General features: G+C 36.4%; 1 protein-coding gene and 1 long non-coding RNA gene across 3 annotated transcripts in view; one reads left to right on the plus strand and one right to left on the minus strand.

Annotated features, from left to right (window-relative positions):
* Positions 1–15,680, minus strand: part of LOC149503272 (uncharacterized) — a 394,089-nt gene extending 378,409 nt beyond the window's left edge. Inside the window, exon 1 of the long non-coding RNA XR_016325692.1 lies at positions 15,488–15,680. This is a non-coding gene — a long non-coding RNA (uncharacterized LOC149503272). The remainder of the gene's footprint in view (positions 1–15,487) is intronic.
* Positions 1–20,490, plus strand: part of for (cGMP-dependent protein kinase for) — a 160,720-nt gene that overhangs the window by 30,804 nt on the left and 109,426 nt on the right. The gene's annotated exons all lie outside the window — the stretch shown is intronic.

Here is a 20,490-nt window from a genome sequence, read left to right on the forward strand (position 1 = left end):
AGATGAACTATTCGGTAAATGGCCGTTCGCGTACATTAACTAAATTGAGTTTATACTGTCATTCTATAAACCTGTTCTTTTGTTGATACAAACAGACTATCAAGTGTTTGAACCAGTTCTTGTAATGTCTCTATTGATATTTTAATGTAATGCAATTAGAACGTTTCGTGTCTTATGACTTTTTCTGATAGCACGTTCACTTTTGTATGATGTCGACGTAGGTATGTACCGAGAATTAAAAATATTGTCTGCTTTTGTCGCTAAGTTATCACGCGTTTTGTTTTTGCACGATATGACCATCCATCCAGAATCATAGTGATTTAAAAATCGATGTAACGACACAGCGATACTAGAAAAAGACAGTGAGTGAGTGGGATAAGATACTTTTGCACGTGAGATTATCGTCGTTGTCAAACCAAAATCTGCTATGTGGACTTTTTGAGATTTTTACTTTTTGACCTTTTCGTATAGTTCACAGCCCTATCTACCGTATAAAAAAACTGTTATGTGTCTATAGCTTTAATATTTATCTATAGCTTTCATTTGATATAGTTCTTAAAAATTCACTTTCATATCAAATTTTATACGAAAATGTTTTTACTCGTTAATTCAAAATAGAGTTTTTGCACATAGCAGATTTTGGTTTGACAGCGACGTTATGCTTTATTGCACACTTTAAAATAGATACTAATTCGAATCGTATTATTATTAGTGGTATGTTGTATCCTGGCAATGCCTGGATGATTTCTCTGGGCGACGGTTTCCACTCATCGTCAGCTGTGTCGTATATACAAACTGCGGTCTGTCAGCGGTCTGTAAACAGAGATAACAAAAAAAAATCGGGCCTAAAGGTGACAAAGGTGATATACTCCCAAAAGTATATACCAACATCTATACTTCTATACTAATCTATAATCTATACTAATATTATAAAGAGGAAAGATTTGTTTGTTTGTTTGTTTCGAATAGGCTCCGAAACTACTGGACCGATTTGAAAAATTATTTTTCCATTAGAAGCCGACATTGTCCCTGATGAACATAGGCTACTTTTTTTAAATTTTTTTTTTTTGGTTCCATATGTTTTTTAATGTTTCCGAAGCGAAGCGAGGGCGGGTCGCTAGTAATATATAAATCTACAGTGGTTTTTACGGATGTTCCGTTATAACTACTGAAACATGCATCCGATTGACTTGAAACTTGGTATCCATGTAGAAAATACATGTACTTAATGGATAGGCTAATATTGATATGAGTGTTAGACTTCCTAATAATAATGACAATACATAATGACGTTAATTTTAAATGCGAAACGGGCGAGTACGTCTAGTGCTGTCTATTTTTTGTCACTCACAGTCATTCATGAGCCTCAGCAATCTCATTGGCAATGCCAAGCCACTGCCTACTATGACAGTGCTTTACATGCATTTCACACGTCCGCGCGAAACTTGAATAGCCTTTTTCTTTGTTTTTCGACCTATGCTGATATCCTTGAGAGGCTATATCAGTAATACCCTAGCGTTGCTGAGTTCTCGGGGCTCAAACCGGAGGGTGTTGCTAACACTGGCACTAGCAAGAGCAGTGCTTCGCAGAATCTATCACCGGATCGGAAACACGACCCACTGAGAAGATCCCGCGAGAAACTCACTAGGCTGTGTCTGTGGGAGAATAGCCCCTTGTTTACTTGCAAATAGGTAGGGGGAAAAAATTATGATTTGAAATAGCAAGATGAGCACGGCCCACCGGGTGGGTGTTAAGTGGTTACCGGATATATGTAATAAGGCATTAGTTATTCCAGTACTGACTAATTTTTCATAAAGTTTCGATAACTTATATTAGCATTCTATCTTATTTGTACGCCCGTTATTAAAACATTTTCACTTCTAATAACCAACTTGCTATGACATTTATAGTATCTGCGTACAAAAAATTTGCCAATATAATACATCACTAAAATCTCTGATGATTAGTGATTTAACAAACAGATTTATGATATTTAGTTATGTACAATACATTAAATGTGTTATTGTTGTGTGGGAAATTAGTCACCGTAAAATATGTATATTACAATTTGCTGTGCTTCAACCTTGTCTACTAAAGTAGGTAATTGGTGTAGAATTACTCTGTCACGGAGCCTGGCTATTTATAAATTGTGTTCAAGTGATATCCACATTATTGTAATGCATTCCTACGGTAATTTAGGAAGTGTAATAGTGATTAAAATAAGAAACAGGGCGCTTTTGATCCAGCACTGTGTTCAAAAACGTCAATTTGAAAATTGCTTATGGAAAAAAACAAAACCAGATTAAATGGGTGTCGTCGTGGTCTAACGGATAAGACGTCCGGTGCATTCGTGTTGAAGCGATGCACCGGTGTTCGAATCCCGCAGGCGGGTACCAATTTTTCTAATGAAATACGTACTCAACAAATGTTCACGATTGACTTCCACGGTGAAGGAATAACATCGTGTAATAAAAATGAAAACCCGCAAAATTATAATTTGCGTAATTACTGGTGGTAGGACCTCTTGTGAGTCCGCACGGGTAGGTACCACCGCCCCGCCTATTTCTGCCGTGAAGCAGTAATGCGTTTCGGTTTGAAGGGTGGGGCAGCCGTTGTGACTATACTGAGACCTTAGAACTATATCTCAAGGTGTGTGGCGCATTTACGTTGTAGATGTCTATGGGCTCCAGTAACCACTTAACATCAGGTGGGCTGTGAGCTCGTCCACACAGCTAAGCAATAAAAAAAAAAAAAAAAAAAAAAAAAAATATGCCTTTTTGATTATTTTAAGATGTTCCTTGGAAACTTTTTATTGTGATATTGTAAAAATATATTGATAATATATAGCTATTTTAATTCGATTTCATAGATTTTGAATGAGTATCGAATTTTGGTTTGGGTAAAAAAAAATGGTAATGAAAATTTTACCGGAAAATCTACTCACAGAAACAAATCACCTTACAAACCTACAAATATAATTATTTAAGATCATATGAAGCAAAACGTTGATAATATTTTATGTCCGCATATTGCTTTTACTGAAATCCAAAAATAAATGGCATCTAATATTAAAAATGTTACGGAAACTAAAAGATACGTACTCTAAAACAAAAATTAAATAATAACCATAATAATAATATAAGCGCCACCAATAACATAGAAGATTTTTTAATTATTTTTGTTTGTAATTTTGATGGGCCATCGAGCTTTTTTGTTCTAGGGTCGCTGGTATTTTGATTTTATGAAATCACTGTATTTTATATAATTTAGTAAATGGCTAAATGAGCTGTGGCTGTGCGAAGTAGGGAAAGAAGAAAAAAAGGTATAAGACAGAGAGAGAGGGAGAGGGAGAGAGAGAGAGCCCTATTGTCACTTTGACATCAGCTGTCAGTTGCGTTCTGAAGTTTAACGATGTTTCATTTTGAACAATTTACTTAATTAGATTCTTAATTGCGCATACATTTAAGGTGGTCCCATATTCTTAGAATATTTGTCCATCACGTACATAGGGCAGCACCTGTAAGATCATCATCTGCTCATCTAGTGAATGACAAACGTTCGAAAATCAACTAACACACGTCATATAACAACTAATTTCGCATTACGCTGCGGGTATACAAATATGAGCATAGTAAAACTGTTTCAATTGCGAACTATGCGTAATAGATGTAGTTATGTATTCTGCCTGTTTAAAGTTAATATATCGATATCACGAGATTTCAATTACGTTGGGGACGCTAAACTGCGCGCCCGGACTTAGTGTCGCGACGACAATGCGCAATCATTAATAATAATTTTTATGTTTCAAATTTATTCTTTTTTTTTTTTTTTATTGTGTTGCTGGGTGGACGAGCTCACAACCCACCAGGTGTTAAGTGGTTACTGGAGCCCATAGACATTTACAACGTAAATGCGCCACCTACCTGCTAAACGCATTACTGCTTCACGGCTGAAATAGGCAGGGTGGTGGAACCTATCCGTGCGGACTCACAAGAGGTTCTACCACTAGTAATTACGCAAATTATATAATAATTTTGCGGGTTTGATTTTTATTATACGATGTTATTCCTTCACTGTGGAAGTCAATCGTGAACATTTGTTGAGTACGTATTTCATTAGAAAAATTGGTACCAGCCTGCGGAATTCGAACACCGTTGCATCGCTATATACGAATGCACCGAACGTCTTATCCTTTAGGCCACGACGAATTCGTTTTATTATTGTTTCGAATTTGACATTATACTACTAAGACATCTGACATTATACTACAATTATACTACTAAGTAAATTTAACACAGATCAGCTTGCATTTCTCACTAAATCACATTTCGTAGCGGAAGTGAGACATTCTACTCTGTATGTCCTAATTGTATCATAACCATAAGTGATCTATCTTACAAAACGGAAGGGATGACTGTTTCTATTCTTTTTTTTTATTTATTGCTTGTATGGGTGGACGAGCTCACAGCCCACCTGGTGTTAAGTGGTTACTGGAGCCCATAGACATCTACAATGTGAATGCGCCACCCACCTTGAGATATGTTCTAAGATCTCAGTATAGTTACAACGGCTGCCCTACCCTTCAGACCGAAACGCATTATTGCTTCACGGCAGAAATAGGCGGGGCGGTGGTACCTACCCGCGCGGTCTCACAAGAGGTCCTACCACCAGTACTCCTATGGGCTTTCAATCCACTTCAGCACCGATACAACTTATAGATACTTTTTTTTTTCATTCAACAAATTCTCAATCAACGTTTTGTTTGAACTCACTTAACGGTTATATATCTGAACAAATGTCAGTGATAAATCTATGAAACACGATATATTATTAGTACCCTCACTGTAATTGTTATTATTGACACTACTAAAAGCGGGCCATTAATATAGTTCCGTGTGTAAATGTTGATCTTTTGTTTTAGTATAAGAACTACAAAAAAAACTGTAACAAGAAAAAGACCGTATTACGCTTTAAGCGAACAAAATAATATAAAATGTCTCTTTAACTTATTATTAATTCCGGTAAATTAGAGGGTATTTAATGTTTAATATTCAAAGAAATTAATCTTCAAGCCAACGTGAATGCTTAGATTCCAAATTTAACAATTAATATTCCCTTTTAAAAAAAAAATGCTTTAAATAAGTCCATGTTTTAGCGAATTGATTTTTCATCTTAATTTAGAAAGCTTCACTATAATCTATATATGTATATAAAAGAAAGTCGTGTTAGTTACACTATTTATAACTCAAGAATGGCTGAACTGATTTGGCTGAAAATTGGTGAGGAGGTAACTTAGAAGAGAAGGACATAGGACACTTTTTAACACGTTCCCGTGGGACGTGACATAAAACGTGGTATAACAAAACGCAACTGATATGCAATAACAAAACGCAACTGATATAGAATAACAAAACGCAACTGACAGCTAAACGTAATATATTCTATGGTTAATTAAAGTAGAATTTTGAAGTTGACGTGATTAAAACAAACAGCGTGGCGGAACAAAGTTCGTCCGGGTCCGCTAGTATAACAATATAGTACTAATCAACTAACAAAGAAATTTATAATTCGATATTTAATTCACAAGCTAGTTGTATAAAGGTGTTTCGTTATCGACATTAACGTTTTTGAAATATTTCTTATAGCAACACGTTCCAACTGTTTTCAAACCACTTTGTCCTTTTCAATACGATTAATCACGATCACAAAATTAGGCAACCAAGTTTATGATAGTTAATCTATACATTATTTATCAGCATATCGATCGTGGTCATTGTTCACCCAGTATTCGGCGCTTACCAAAATATATAGACATCGTACAACCAGACCTATCAAACAAGATTACAACAGCTATATAATCCTTCAACGCAGTAGGAAAGATCGGTTTGCTAAAATATTCCTATTCTCAATTCTCGAATGAAGTTTGTATTAAATTAATTCGGCCCTAATCATTGATAACTCAAGGCATACATTGCAACCATATAGTCAATTTTTATGTAGCTCATCTAAGAAAGTTACAACATAAAAAAATATTCCCCAGAAATCACATTGATTTTAACCATTTATGTTATATTTTATTTAGGTTTTGATTATCTACTCACAATTCTAGTTCTTTATGGCATATTTAATTTATTATTTGAATATTAAAACAATTACTAGTGGTAGAACGTCTTGTGAATCCGCACGGGTAGGTACCACCACTCTGCCTATTTCTGCCGTTTCGGTTTGAAGGGTGGGGCAGCCGTTGTACTGCTAAAAGTGAGACCTTACAACTCATGTCTCAAGGTGGGTGGCAACATTTACGTTGTAGATGTCTATCGGCTCCAGTAACCATTAAACACCATGTGGGTTACGAGCTCGTCCAACCATCTAGGCAATAAAAAAAACATGTTACACATTTCTTCATTTTACTAACATCCTGACGAGATCTCGGCCCACCTGGTGCAAGTGGCTAAAAGAAAGGGAATCCATAGACATTACAGCGTGAATCACCTTAATCAAGGACTTAATGTAATGTAGGTATACGCCAGAAGCGCGTGGGGTATTTCGGGCTCAATGGCCGAATGTGGTAAAGGCCGATGCCGAAGATTTTAAAGGCCCATTAATTAAAGGAATCCCCTGTACTCCCCACGCCCGATTCCAGTCAGAGGCAGTACCCGGGTAATGGTAGTGGGGATTCCGCGCAGCCCTGCCAATGGACGCCCGGCCAACGAAGTCGTAGAGGCGATAGTCGACTATACGGCATAGTCTACGTCGGCCAACAGTTTTTTTTAGGATTGACGGATTACCAGTGTCTCGGATGCTTTTCCAGTTTCACCAGGACAGGTGGGCGAGCAAAGGCTCAGCCAGGAGGGGTGGGATTTGCTAACAGCTGCCCGAGCGCCTCCGAAGGAGACCTAAGAACTCAAGAACAGCTGCTTCGCGAATGAATCTACTATAGGATCGGAATCGCGACACGATGAGAAGATCCGGTGAGAAACTCAGCGAGCTGATTTAGGTTGGTTAGGCTGGGTTAGGTTGCACGTGGTACTCTTTATCGAGTTCGACGAGTACGGTTACCGGGGTCCCTAAACATGCTTCTAGTGTTAGAGCTGAAGGCGTCAGGCCAACAGATATTTTCGTACCTGCGGGATCACTATACGCCATAATATCATAAGTAGTAATTTCTGCTCCGAAGCAGTAATTCATTTAATCAATTATATAAACTTAATGTGGATATGACTGGACTCGACTTCACGTTTCAAGGTGAGCCGTGTACTCGGGTGCTCATCTACGCTAATTAAGAAAAATCTATTCAAAAATACATAACTAATGAAACGTTTTATTGGTTTGACAGTAAATTAATTTAAATTAAAAATTACAGCGTCGTAAAACTAAATGTACATTTCCGTAATCAAATCATTATCCAAAACTATCAGACGCGCTAATACTCACGTAGTTCGAACACTCAAATAGGAAGTGCACATTAAAAATAATATTAGTATTTTGACAAGCTAAGAATGATCAATGAAATTTCGTACGCAATGTACTGATCTATTAATTATTCGAAATTAAGGAATAATCGACCTTAAACTATAGGTATTTCAGTACGCTTTCGATTGTTATTGTGACAGTACAGACCTTCTGTCTAACTCAATTCAATAAAGCCTATCTTGTAACGGCAAATTTTAGTCATTAAGTATTACTATTTTATATTTGAATAATGTTTTATAACACAACGGAATACAGCTTAGATTTCTTTGGCAATCGCTAATGTCGACGGTAGGCAATAAATAATCAAGTACCTGCACTGAACAAGTGTCTAACAGGTGATACTTGGGTTTATGAAGGCATATATTACAACCTGTCTCGTTCTTGATTCAGGATACAAAACAACTAAATATTCATTCACCTTGTAAAACTATTGTACGTATCTCATTATTCAGTGCAACAATCATAGGCATATTTTTGCATTATAGATCCTGAAGGGCTTGTTATTCTAAACCAGGGGCTCCCAAACTTATTTTGTCTACTGCCCATTTTGAGAATAAATTATTTGTTAGTTCCCCCATTTTTTCACCTACTTAAAAACCACTATAGTGAGAGTTTAGTCGGTGTCTAAGAGTCCTCCTGGGTCTCTTACCGCCCTCCTTTAGACCTGCAGCACCCACAAGGGGGCGTTATCGCCAACCTTGGGAAAAGCTGTTCTAAACTTATGCTGTGGCAGCGCTAAATCAGCGCTGTGCTGGTTTTCGGAAGTAATTTGCTGTATTTCTTCGATTATATAATATTAGCAATGATTTCGTGAAGCGGCTGTTTAGAAAAGCATAGATCGATTTATTAAAATTAGACGATAGACGATATGAATTTATCAAAATAACAGATGCATTTAAAAACACAACATTGTAAGCAACATTGCTCACTTCATGTACTTTTAATAAATTTACCTGAATCTCAATGTCAAACCGATCTGAATGCACTGAATGCTTTATGATTTGACTGCACTCGAGAATACATCTGACTTGTATTTACATTTAAATGTGGTTGTTGACAACCGTATCTGGGGGGCTGTCGAACATCACAACGTTACATAACGAATTGTCTATATTTACTTTGGTCACGCGCTTTAAACCTCCGTATTGACAGTAGATTGTATGTCCATTGTATTGCAGACGTATGTCCTAAATACGAGTGATAAATGTACCGAAGCTGACGCATTCAATGCAAGCGATTGTATCAATTTTATTATGAGGTCCTTAAAATCATTTTACTTTATATAGATTTGATTTGGAATAAAAACGATTCCTTTTTTAATTATGAACAAAAAAAGGGTGCGTGTACTTATGTACGCGCGTAAGAAGTTATACTTTATTTTTATTAAACTTATTTCTTTTTTTTTTATTAAAATTTTAATCAATTTGAAAAAAAATCGATTAAACAACATCCTCAAACACGCATATTGAACATACCTTTTCTTGACATCGTATAAATTCGGTAATTCTCGGTACGGTTCGGAAAATTCACCTGCGGCTATATTCAGACTCGCCAAGTTACGTCGGTCGTATTGTAATGAGTGGTTTAGTGGGCAACTTCATTCTGTTAATTTTGTGTCACGGTGCGCGCGCATCGTAAAATTTCACTCTCATCAATTTTTCATAACGCGCCTAAAGAAGTATAACTTCAAAAATATCGTATTTTGGGGGCTATTATCTGATATTTTATATCAAAGTATAAGTGTATCTTAAAATTTCTATGGTACGATATCTCGTTCCGTCTACTAATCGATGTAAAGGTGTTTCGTTTTTTATATAAACGTTCACAGAAACATAAATAATTCTCGCATAGAGATTTACACAGATCTAAATCTAAAAAGTGTTTATTTATTTTTTCTTTAAATAACAAGGACACAGGCTACTCGTCGTTTTGTTTACTGCTACAAAACGCGCACGTCTCACATATGTAAAGTTTAACGGATAATTAATGTGATTTGTAACATTGATTGTGTATCGGAAAAAAAAACGATCGGGGTATCTGATGCAATCATTCGTGAAACAAATAAATTCGGTTAAAAATAACCGTTTTATTTTACTTCTCGTTTGATTGCCGCTACGCCGTGTTTAGTTTACTAATTTGTTTCTGGAAGTTTCTTCGGATTTGCACGTTTTAAAATAAAAATTGATGTTGATGGAGGATTAATATTTATATCAGCGGGATCTTATATTTGTCTTCTGCCTTTTAAGGCGATGTATATAAATGTTATTAGAACTATTACCCGTAGTTTCTGTGAATGCGATGAAGTTAAGCGTTATTCAAATTCAACTTTTAATACAGCGCAGCCATTTGCAGATACCTGAATTACTAAAAATTAGGCTTCACTCTAAACTTAAAAAAATATTGCATTTTTATACATGAACAATAATTGGTGAGGAATTTTCCATAAATCAAAAATTAAAACTGGAATTTCTATAATATATTATATCATCACGTAAATATAAAAAAAAGATGTGCGGTGTCGTGGGACACCGGATAGGAACGAAGTTCCTTATTATAAAAATATAATTATTCGGGTATACATTTTTTATTATGATTTATTTATTGATAAAAATAAAAATAAAAATAAAAACTACTTTACAAAGTTATCAATTTTATTTTATTCACATTGATTTATAAAAAATATATAATAATAATTTACAAAGAAACAACTATTTATATGAATAATAATAATAACCGTCATCACGTAGATTATACATTAGATACTGTATAGCCATCATACTAAGACTAAACATTAATAACAAAAATCTTACGTTACGGACGTTTTTTCCCGGTTAGGGTACCCGTCCGCATCGTCCCATAAGCAGTTAAAAACACATAACGTGGTCACTTCATTGTTCGACAACGTTGCGATGTTTTTGGGACGTCATTTTTAAGCCGCCCTAGATATAAAATTACGCTTAGACGCTGTTTCAATTAAATAATGACGCATGCCGCGGAAGTCCCTTGTTCAGCTCCGAGCACGTCTTAGAGATTTCGGTGTCCAAATGTGCTATCGTTTAGTTTTATTATACGCACAGCGGAATTCCATCCCAATGGAATTCGACTGATCAAAATATGCTAGGGAAATTATTAGAACCAGACTTAAAAAAAATATCTATTTGTAGGACCTTTTGTGAGCCCGCACGGGTAGGTACCACCACCTTGCCTATCTTTGCCGTGAAGCAGTAATGCGTTTCGGTTTGAAAGGCCGGGCAGTCGTTATACTGTACAAACTGAGACCTTAGAGCTCTTGTCTCAAGGCGGGTGGCGGCATCTACTTTGTAGATGTCTATGAACTCTGGTAACCACTTAACAGCAGGTGGGCCAGGAGTTCGTCACGCCTATATCAGGAATAAATAAAAAAAAGACGTGTGGCGGGGACTGCCGCGGTAAAGCTATTGCAAAGCATTTTTTATCAACTTATGCAATTATAATTAGACAATAATAATTTAATATTAAAACAATAATAAAAATAAGACCACGCTATATTTATAAACATCAACAAAAGCAAAACATTAACTGTCCCCTTCAAACTCATAAGCTAGACCGCGCGAGAGAGAGATAGGCAGACTTTCATGATGCTCATGCAGTGCGACGTCACGCCGCGCGCTTATTCACAAACACTACACCAGCGCAACGTGTGAATGTGTTGAACGCGAGCTAAATGGTAGGCGGAGTGGGGGTGTCAGGTTATTTTCGCTACGGAATTTCTTGATTTAGTCGCCGCGCTCAAGGCCCGCGATTGAAGCTATACAATAGCTTAAAAAGTTTTTTGTTCTACATTTATGTTTACTTTCTATCAGCTAAAATGGACGAACTTACGGTTCACTTGAGATTGAACAGTCACGGAAGCCATGAAATGTGAGATAAGTCTCTAATTTTTTTGCATTTACTGTCAGATTAGTTAATGGCCTAGCCTCGGACATAGTCAAGCCACTACCTACTAATGGCGATAACTCAATTCCTGATACAGCGGCTATCGTACCCTTTGAACCAGATCGCATTCTTGCTTTGCGGTAAACATGGACAGCATCATATGGGATGTTTCTAGCCATGAGAGCTAGCAACTTGCTTCGCAAATAAATAGAAATTAGGGGTTCAAGAAGCAAGGGACTTATTTGCAAATAAAAACGAGTTCAATGTTACATATGCATTAATAACCGAAAGTCTATTTGGTCTTTATATCTGAATTCAATACGTAACATAGCCGCTTACAATGAACCGAGCTCCACCTGTCCTGGTGAAACTGGAAAGGCCTCTGGGCCACCAGTAATCCCACATTCATAAAAATAAATAAATAAAAACAATAAATCGAAACGATCACTTAAATTTAATGAATAACGACTTAAAAATTGTTAACATTTACAGACAGATCACAGCCACAACAAGACCACCGGGCACACGCGTTACTCAATCAATAAGCGACACTTATTTAGTTAAATAGCAAATAAAACGCGTTTTCACTAAAACGCCACGTCATCCAGTTCGTTGGTTACTCGTAAATCACGTGATTGTACTTGTGACAACCCTCGGCACACTGGAATTGAATTTAATTGGCTCCGATCTAAAAATAGTAAGACTGCACAGCTTATACAATGTTGTACAGTTAAATTAATGGTCCTCGCTCTTTGTACCTCGTAAAGTAAAGTGTATCAATTGATAGCCTTTTGTTATAACGTCTTTAAGTTAGTTGACTACATTTAATCGTAATTCAGTGGCATATGAAATTTGATTGGGCGTTTATGTGTGTTTCTGATTTCTAGGGATTGTTGAAGGCCTATTTTTCAAATCATATGGTGCAATGAAGGTTTTGAAGTGTAACCCAACCTTCAACTATAGAGTTTAGTCTTCGACTGCCTTGTTTGGAAGTTTGGTAAATACTTAATACTAAGTCAGCTCTGGTTCGTCTAAAACAAAACAAAAAAGATGTGTGATGTCGTGGGACACTGGATAGGAACGAAGTTCCTTATTATAAAAATATTAAGTAGGTAAGTATTAAGTACTTTATCTATTTAAAAGTTTCGGAGGAAGAAACGGTATACAAGAATGTGACTTTAAAAACGTATCAAAGTTACTTTTATTTTGTTGGTCCTTATTCTTTTTATCACGTTTTTAAACTCTAGTGAGTTCCCATGGAAATTAAATGACATGGTCGTAAGGCCGATTAAATAAAAATATTTGTTGATTAGATAACCACGAAAGTATCAAACAGCATGTGAATAGATATTTTTCAAAAATTTTGTCCACCGATATTTACGTTGCCTTTATTGAGAAAAGTTTAACGTTTTTACAGAACATTTTAAATTCGTTCATAATTTTAACAAAACTGGACTTGAGCGCACAATGAGCTGTACAAAATTCTGGAAAATTCCAGAAAGAATTTACAATGAACCACTACTAAATTAAAGTTTCACTTGTAAATCGTTTTTCGACCTTTAGTGTTCGCGTTTCGTTGTGAAGTAAATTTTAATGAGATGTGGTTCTGATAACACTGCGTTCCGAAATAATATTATTACGCAACTTACTCGTAATAAGGCATTGTAAATCTCGATTTCAGATCAATTAACGAATGAATACGGCAACTAATTGTAATATAACATCAACATCGTCATCATCATCAGCCTTTATCTGCCCACTGCTGGACATAGGCCTTCCCCAATGCCTTCCACATAATGCGGTCCTCCGCCTTCCGCATCCAACGACTTCCCGCCGTGCGTAGTAAGTCGTCAGTCCACCTGGTTGGAGGACGCCTCACGCTCCTGGTACCCATCCGTGGCCTCCATTCGAGGACTTTCCTCCCCCACCTGGCGTCGCCGGCTCGACAGATGTGACTGGCCCATTGCTACTTCAGCCTGCTAACTTTGAGAGCTATGTTGTCGACTTTGGTTCTCCGTCGAATTTCTTCGTTCCGGATTTTGTCCCTTGGAGAAATACCGAGCATAGCTCTCTCCATCGCCCGCTGTGCGACTAATAATATAACATGTTCATTCAATATTCTTGAAAACTAAATGAAATCATATTTCGAAATAGTCACTTTTTATAAGTCGTGTAGGGCAGAACATTACGGCCTATGTGGAACTATGCTTGGCATGAGATTTTAGTCTTTATTGCATTGGAAGAAGTGCTGTCTGTGTCATCCTATGCTTAAAATTGGATCGCGTGATAGCTTCCAAATCGAACTAGGCAGGACGGTATAGTTAGTTAACGCCCGCGCTCAGAAACAGTTTTATCACCTGTAAAAAAGTTTTCGACGATGTATATTGGGAAAGCCAAGACGCGTAACCATTATGCCTTGATCTATGTCCTGATCGTATTTCCTGCACGGTACAGTTTTTGGACACGTGACGCGGGATGGATGGGGATTCGATCGAGCGCCCGGTGAAAATGAGCGAGCTAGAGGGCGTTACGCCGAGTGACAGGACCTCGTAGATGGATTCACCAGATGGGGATTGTAACAAATTGCCTCATGCACGTTTCACCAGATGTGCCGGAAGAAGTGGCGCGTAAAACTCGTCACTAAGCACGCGACCCCGTTCATTCTGTCAAGTATACAGTGAAGAAGAAGAAGAATGTTTGTATGGTCTTACAGACAGTTTACTGGTGGTAGGACCTCTTGTGAGTCCACGCAGGTAGGTACCACCACCCTGCCTATTTCTGCCGTGAAGCAGTAGTGCGTTTCGGTTTGAAGGGTGGGGCAGCCGTTGTAACTATACTTGAGACCTTAGAACTTATATCTCAAGGTGGGTGGCGCATTTACGTTGTGCATGTCTATGGGCTCCAGTAACCACTTGACACCAGGTGGGCTGTGAGCCCGTCCACCCATCTAAGCAATAAAAAAAAAGTTTGAAATCTTTGACACCGGATTATCTCGAGCCTTTTCCCATGGAACCAATGGTTCAATTTCTGATAAAAGGGTCAGATTAAATTTATTTTATATAATTAAGTAAAAAATTAGAATAATAATCGATTAACAAACAATAATTAAAATTTTATACCTGAACTGTTAAATGAAACAAGGGACCACTAAACAGCCAGATTATTTATTTCTGTAAAAATCATTAATCACGGTAATGTAACCTTTTGTACATACCTACACTTCTCAAATAGTTTACGAGAGGTCCAGTCAAACTTGCAATTAACGTTGTGACATGAAGTCGCGTGACATTTTAAAAGTAAAATAATGTATGTAAATAATAAAGTCAAGTGGAAATTACTCAGAACGTTCGCGAATAATTGAGGGGTTGAATAATGATTAATGTTTAGATTGAAACTTGATAAAGTATTTAATAGACTTTCGTAAAATCTCGGTGTTAAGTGCTTACCCCGAGCCCTAGAACATCAAGATTTGTGAGATGAGTTCAAAGTAAAGTCTCAATTTTACGGTACAACAGCTGCCCCAAACCGAAACGCATTACTGTTTCACCTTCCCGTACCCGTACCGTATAACCTACCCGTGGGCACTCAAGAGCTCCTACCACCAGTAAAAAATATTATATAAGGGATCCACATAAATACAATCCCCGACTCCTTATCCTTGGGATTTTAGAATTTGCAAACGAACTAAAGATACAATTGCAAACTTTGAACCTCACTAGACCTATGTTCCTAGTTTTTCGCAGAGCTACGTAGGAACGCGACTATACATTGTAACAGACAAGATTGAAATAAATAATGATGATCACTCAGTAATAAAAAATAAGAATGCATTGCACGCAAGATTATTGCGAATAAATAACACAAAATTGACAAGTGAGTTAGTTGCCCTTGACGAGTAACGTTAAAAATTACTTCCGAAACATTTTATTACGTTACTAACACTTTTTTAGTTGTTTAACATGAAATGTAACATTCATAAATAAAAACAAGTGACGCGCAAAACCGGCGTACCTACTAAACAGAACGCTGGGGACGGCGGCAGGTTATTTTTTTTTGCGAAACATTGCTAATTCACAAAACAGGAAGCTATAATCTATACTTCTATACTAATATTATAAAGAGGAAAGATTTGTTTGTTTGTTTGTTTCGAATAGGCTCCGAAACTACTGGACCGATTTGAAAAATTATTTTTCCATTAGAAGCCGACATTGTCCCTGATGAACATAGGCTACTTTTTGAATTTTTTTTTTTTTGTTTTTGTTTCATGTGTGTTTTAATGTTTCCGAAGCGAAGCGAGGGCGGGTCGCTATTGTAACAAATAAATAAGTATCTACCTTTATTACGAAGTAAAAATTGTTATGCGATTTGCAGTTTATGCCCAATAGTATCGACTTTGGAATCGTTCCCACTGAGTTTCTGGCCGGATCTTCTCAGTGGGTCGCGTTTCCGATCCGGTAGTAGATTCTGCGAAGCACTGCTCTTGCTAGGGCCAATGTTAGCAACGTCCTCAGGGTAAAGCCCCGTGAGGTCTCCTATTTTCCCGGTTACGCTGGCATAATCCGCTAGGTTACCAACTTTGGTAGGAAAAAAAAAATCTTCAGAAAAAATCTTTTTACACCCTCAGCTGTGCTCATGATTGTACAACGCAAATAGTAATTGTTTGCAAATAATAAGTCAAAACGTAATTACACACCGTTTTACAATACTCGATTTGTGTATTAATTATCCACAACAGACTACTTGTAGTTATTACAAAATAAATTACGTTAATTTATGTTTTTGCGGAGGATTGAAGATATTTTATTACTTAAGACTCATGACACAAGAGGTCTCATGTCAGGTTATTTGTTTACAATGTTAAATTGATGACTAAGTTTTTGGTGATCAGATTTTTTTTGATAGCTTTAAATTCCGGTTAAGATGAAATTATTTGAGTGGAATCGATTAGTGAATATTTCACATATATCGCTATCACATGCACTTCATTTATCATTTGTTACTGGTGGCTGGGCATTTTAGAAATCACATCGGGTAGGTACCACCTCCTTGCCTACGAATACCGCAAAGCAATATTGCGTTCTGGTTAGAGGTGGAGTGGCTGTTATAAGATACAATTCTCTAAATAGGTGGCAAAATTGAAGTTGTGAAGTCCATAGGTGGTGGTAATCATTTAATAATAGGAGAATGAGTCGTGAGCCGATGAGTAGTCCGTGTAATAAAAAATATAAAAAAACTAAAGGATGCTATGTGGTGTGAATAATCTATCCCAGATGATACTTTAGTTCCTTAGATACTTAAGTTAATCCTTGCCCTGATTTCTATTTTTAGTTCTAATAGTTCTATAAAGCGTTTCGTGAGCTCGCAAGTAACATCTTCCTGCCTATTTTATCCAAGAACCAATCAATAATTCGTTCCTGTCTCGAAAACGGGATAGTCGTTCCAATTCAACTTTGACTTTGACACTTTGACCCCGAGTCGCAAGCCCAAACCTATGGAATAAATTGGTATCCTCAACGCACTAACTTGAGTCTTTGATCGGCAAGATTATTTGGTATCATCGTGAGCTTCACTTGACTATATATGCCTTAGCTCGATTGGCATCAATTACTTCGTACAAATTGACTTCTTTCTTAATTATTTAGATTGTCCCACGTAAACCCTACATACACCCTATCTTGTGGTCATTATAAAATGAATACACACATAAATTACAGAACTTTTAAACTGCATTGAAAAAACAGCTAATTCCTGTACATCCTATATAATTTTATCTCGTGCCTTGAATGAAAATTGAACGCTGATTTGAAGAAGCTCGGTGACAGATATTTCACATGGAAACATGTAAGGGGTTATCTATAACGATAAGTTGCGTCTGGTGCTAGATCAATATTACAATCGTTTTACAAATCTAATATTCATCATTCAATGCCAAAATAAGTGACAGGGTACAGAAAAAGATCAGAATTTGTGACAGGTTTTTATAAGCCTACACAGCGACATTAGCAAACAAAAGGGAGCGTACGAATTTTGCACACTGTAGCAGACCTTGTTGTCCACCTAATGGAGTGAGGCAATCCTAAAAGCACAACCATGTCACTACTTAACTTGGAACTTCATTAGTCTTCTCGAGGTCCCTTTGAAAAGAAATACGTCATAGCCACGAGAAAACCGAAGGAGAGAGTTTTTGGAGGGAATTTAGAGGACATTCTCTGTTTTTTTCCGCTAAACTAGAGCCGGTATAAAATATGCATAGCATAACTTTCGCGATAGAGCGTTCTCTGTCTAGCATAAAGGCACTAGTGGGCCGACTCGTCTGCCTTGTGTCTAAACATAAGTGTTGTCTAGATGAATGGGTACTTAGATATTATAATGAAGCAGTAATTACTAGACCAACCAACAAGATACACGAAATGTGATCATGATTAGAAAATCTCGACACAAACGATGAAATCGATGCACATTCAGTTCACAAATGTGAAGGTATTTGTTAGAAATGAAAATTAAATTTGACATGTAACAATGTGAGTTCATGAAAGCCTTTACGGATATCAACTGTGCTGCTTATTTTTGCCTCAATGACCTTAATTGAAGGGTGGGACAGCCCTAATACGATATAATGAAGATTTAGACTTTATGTCTCAGACGGGTATCGGAATTCACGTCGTGACGTCTCCGAACTCCGACTAAATAAAGCTAACAAAAATATTTTTTCAACTGACACGGTTGAACGTGTTTTCAAAATAGTAAAGTGCCGTTATGATGAGCGCTTAGTAAAAAAATATATCGTGCAACAAACCGTCTAATCACGTATCATATATGAATGTTATAGAAAACGATACGCCTAAGGGTTTCTACCAATTTCTGGTTAAATACCGTTGATCGCATACCAATTAACGGCCGTCTGGTGTAGTGGTCAGTGACATGGTCACTACACAAGGGGGTCGCGGGTTCGAATCCCGCCAAGGGAAGATATTTGTATGATAAATACAAATGTATTTTCCAGGGTTATGGATGTATATTAAATATGTGTAGGTATGTGTATAATAAAAATCTTATATTTATTTCCGTTATCTGGTACATGTAATACAAGTTCTTTACGAACTTATCACGGGACTAGTTAACGTGGCGTGACTGTTAGTAAATATTTATTTATTTACTTAAAAAAATAATAATTGCATAATTACTGTTTATAACTGAAATGATTTTGTTCTTATAAAAAACTATCTTGAGCATTGAGATTTAAAGATAAATGACTTGCGCCGTTTAGACAATGTGCGATGATAAATTTGTTATCAGTCTACAAACCACACATACATATAAATGGAATATAAATCAATTAGCTAATGAAGCTTATCAAAGACATCATCGATTGCCAAATACTAATAACTTTTCTTAAAAATCTAAAGCGATATATTTATTGAAAACTAGCTGACCCGGCAGACTTCGCAGTGCCTCAATCGATAAATAAAAGACCTAAACTTTTGTATAAAATAAACTTAAAACAAACAAAAGGAATCCGTCCGACGGAGGACACATCAAAGGAAAAACAAAATTATTATTTTTATTTAATTCCGAGCATTTTCATATTTATCTACCTTTTAAACCTTCTCTGGACTTCCACTTCTCTGGACAAATAATTCAACACCAAAATTTGCCAAATCGGTCCAACCGCTCTCGAGTTTTAACGAGACTAACGAACAGCAATTCATTTTTATATATATATAGATAACTAATTTTCATTCTTAATTTTTAAATCAATAAGGAAATCGTTCAGCTATAGAAACTGCCACAAGTGGTTGTTGTTTTTCAATGCGTCCCTAAACTTGTTGAAAGAAAATAAGGGCTTATACAAACGCAAGGCCATAATCAAGTGCCTTTTTCAAGAGCCCTTTGTACAGTACTATATTGTTGTCTATGACGTGCTTAATAAGTGCCCTTTAAATTAATATATGTACACCTACCGGAACTGCATAATCAAAACGGGACAAGTACACCTACAAACTGGAGTAAGGCTGTTCTCTTTAGAACATTATCTTATGAATTATGTATTAATCCGGAATAATGAATCAGTATTAACGATGATTTATGTTAGAATAAAAGAGCGCGGACAGAAGAGAATATTGAGCCTAAGTTGATAAGTTGATGGGATAAGGTAGCGCAAGAGGAATAAAAATACCTAAATTATACTTAGATTCTCAAGTAATTGGAAAATTTGGTGGTCGTGGTTGTAACCAAGTTGAACGTATGCAATCTGACATTTGGTACATCCCTATATACAATTCTTCTTTCTGCTAAGAAAAACAATACATTTTTAGATTCTAATAAATCTAAAATATCATGAAAATATTCAAAATTACCAAATCAGTCCCACACACCATTACGATTGTGTTACGATACATTGTCATAGACATAATATATTTTTTTTTTTTTTTATGATTGAAAATTTACTTGTGGCCCGAAGGCCTTTCCAGTTTCACCAGGACAGGTGGGCGAGCAAAGGCTCAGCCAAGAGGGGTAGACATAATAATCATTAGTCATTGACATCTACTAACTCAAAATCGTTATTAAGGTCATTTTAGACATTTTGGATAAAAAGTATAGAATACCACCATCCCATTTCCTTTGGTGGGTGCCGTATAAACGCTACCAAGGTGTTGAAATTCTTGGAGTATTATAACAGCATAGTGATATCGTTAGACTTTAGGCATTCGTTATAATTCTGCCTTTTTTGGCGCAAATATGTCATGCATTTCGGTTTGAAATCTGGGAAAGCCATAACTCAATGCCATTGAGTGTGACTGCGTTTGCTTCAAGTGGGGGATTCGAATTAAAAAAAATATCCAATGTTTTTATTTATTTATTTATTTATTACATTTCATGTAAAATTTACATTGGCGGACTTAATGCCTAAAGCATTCTCTACCAGTCAACCAAAGGTAGTGCAGAGTGGATAGTGGTAGGTGCAATGAAATTTATATTAAGTTACAAAAAGTATAATATACATACATACATACATAACAATGTTGTCTTTTCTATACTTAATATAATATTATAAAGAGGAAAGATTTGTTTGTTTGTTTGTATTGAATAGGCTCCGAAACT

Source organism: Bombyx mandarina, chromosome 03 (genome assembly GCF_030267445.1).
Source record: "Bombyx mandarina strain Sakado chromosome 03, ASM3026744v2".
Classification (NCBI taxonomy): Eukaryota; Metazoa; Arthropoda; class Insecta; order Lepidoptera; family Bombycidae; genus Bombyx; species Bombyx mandarina.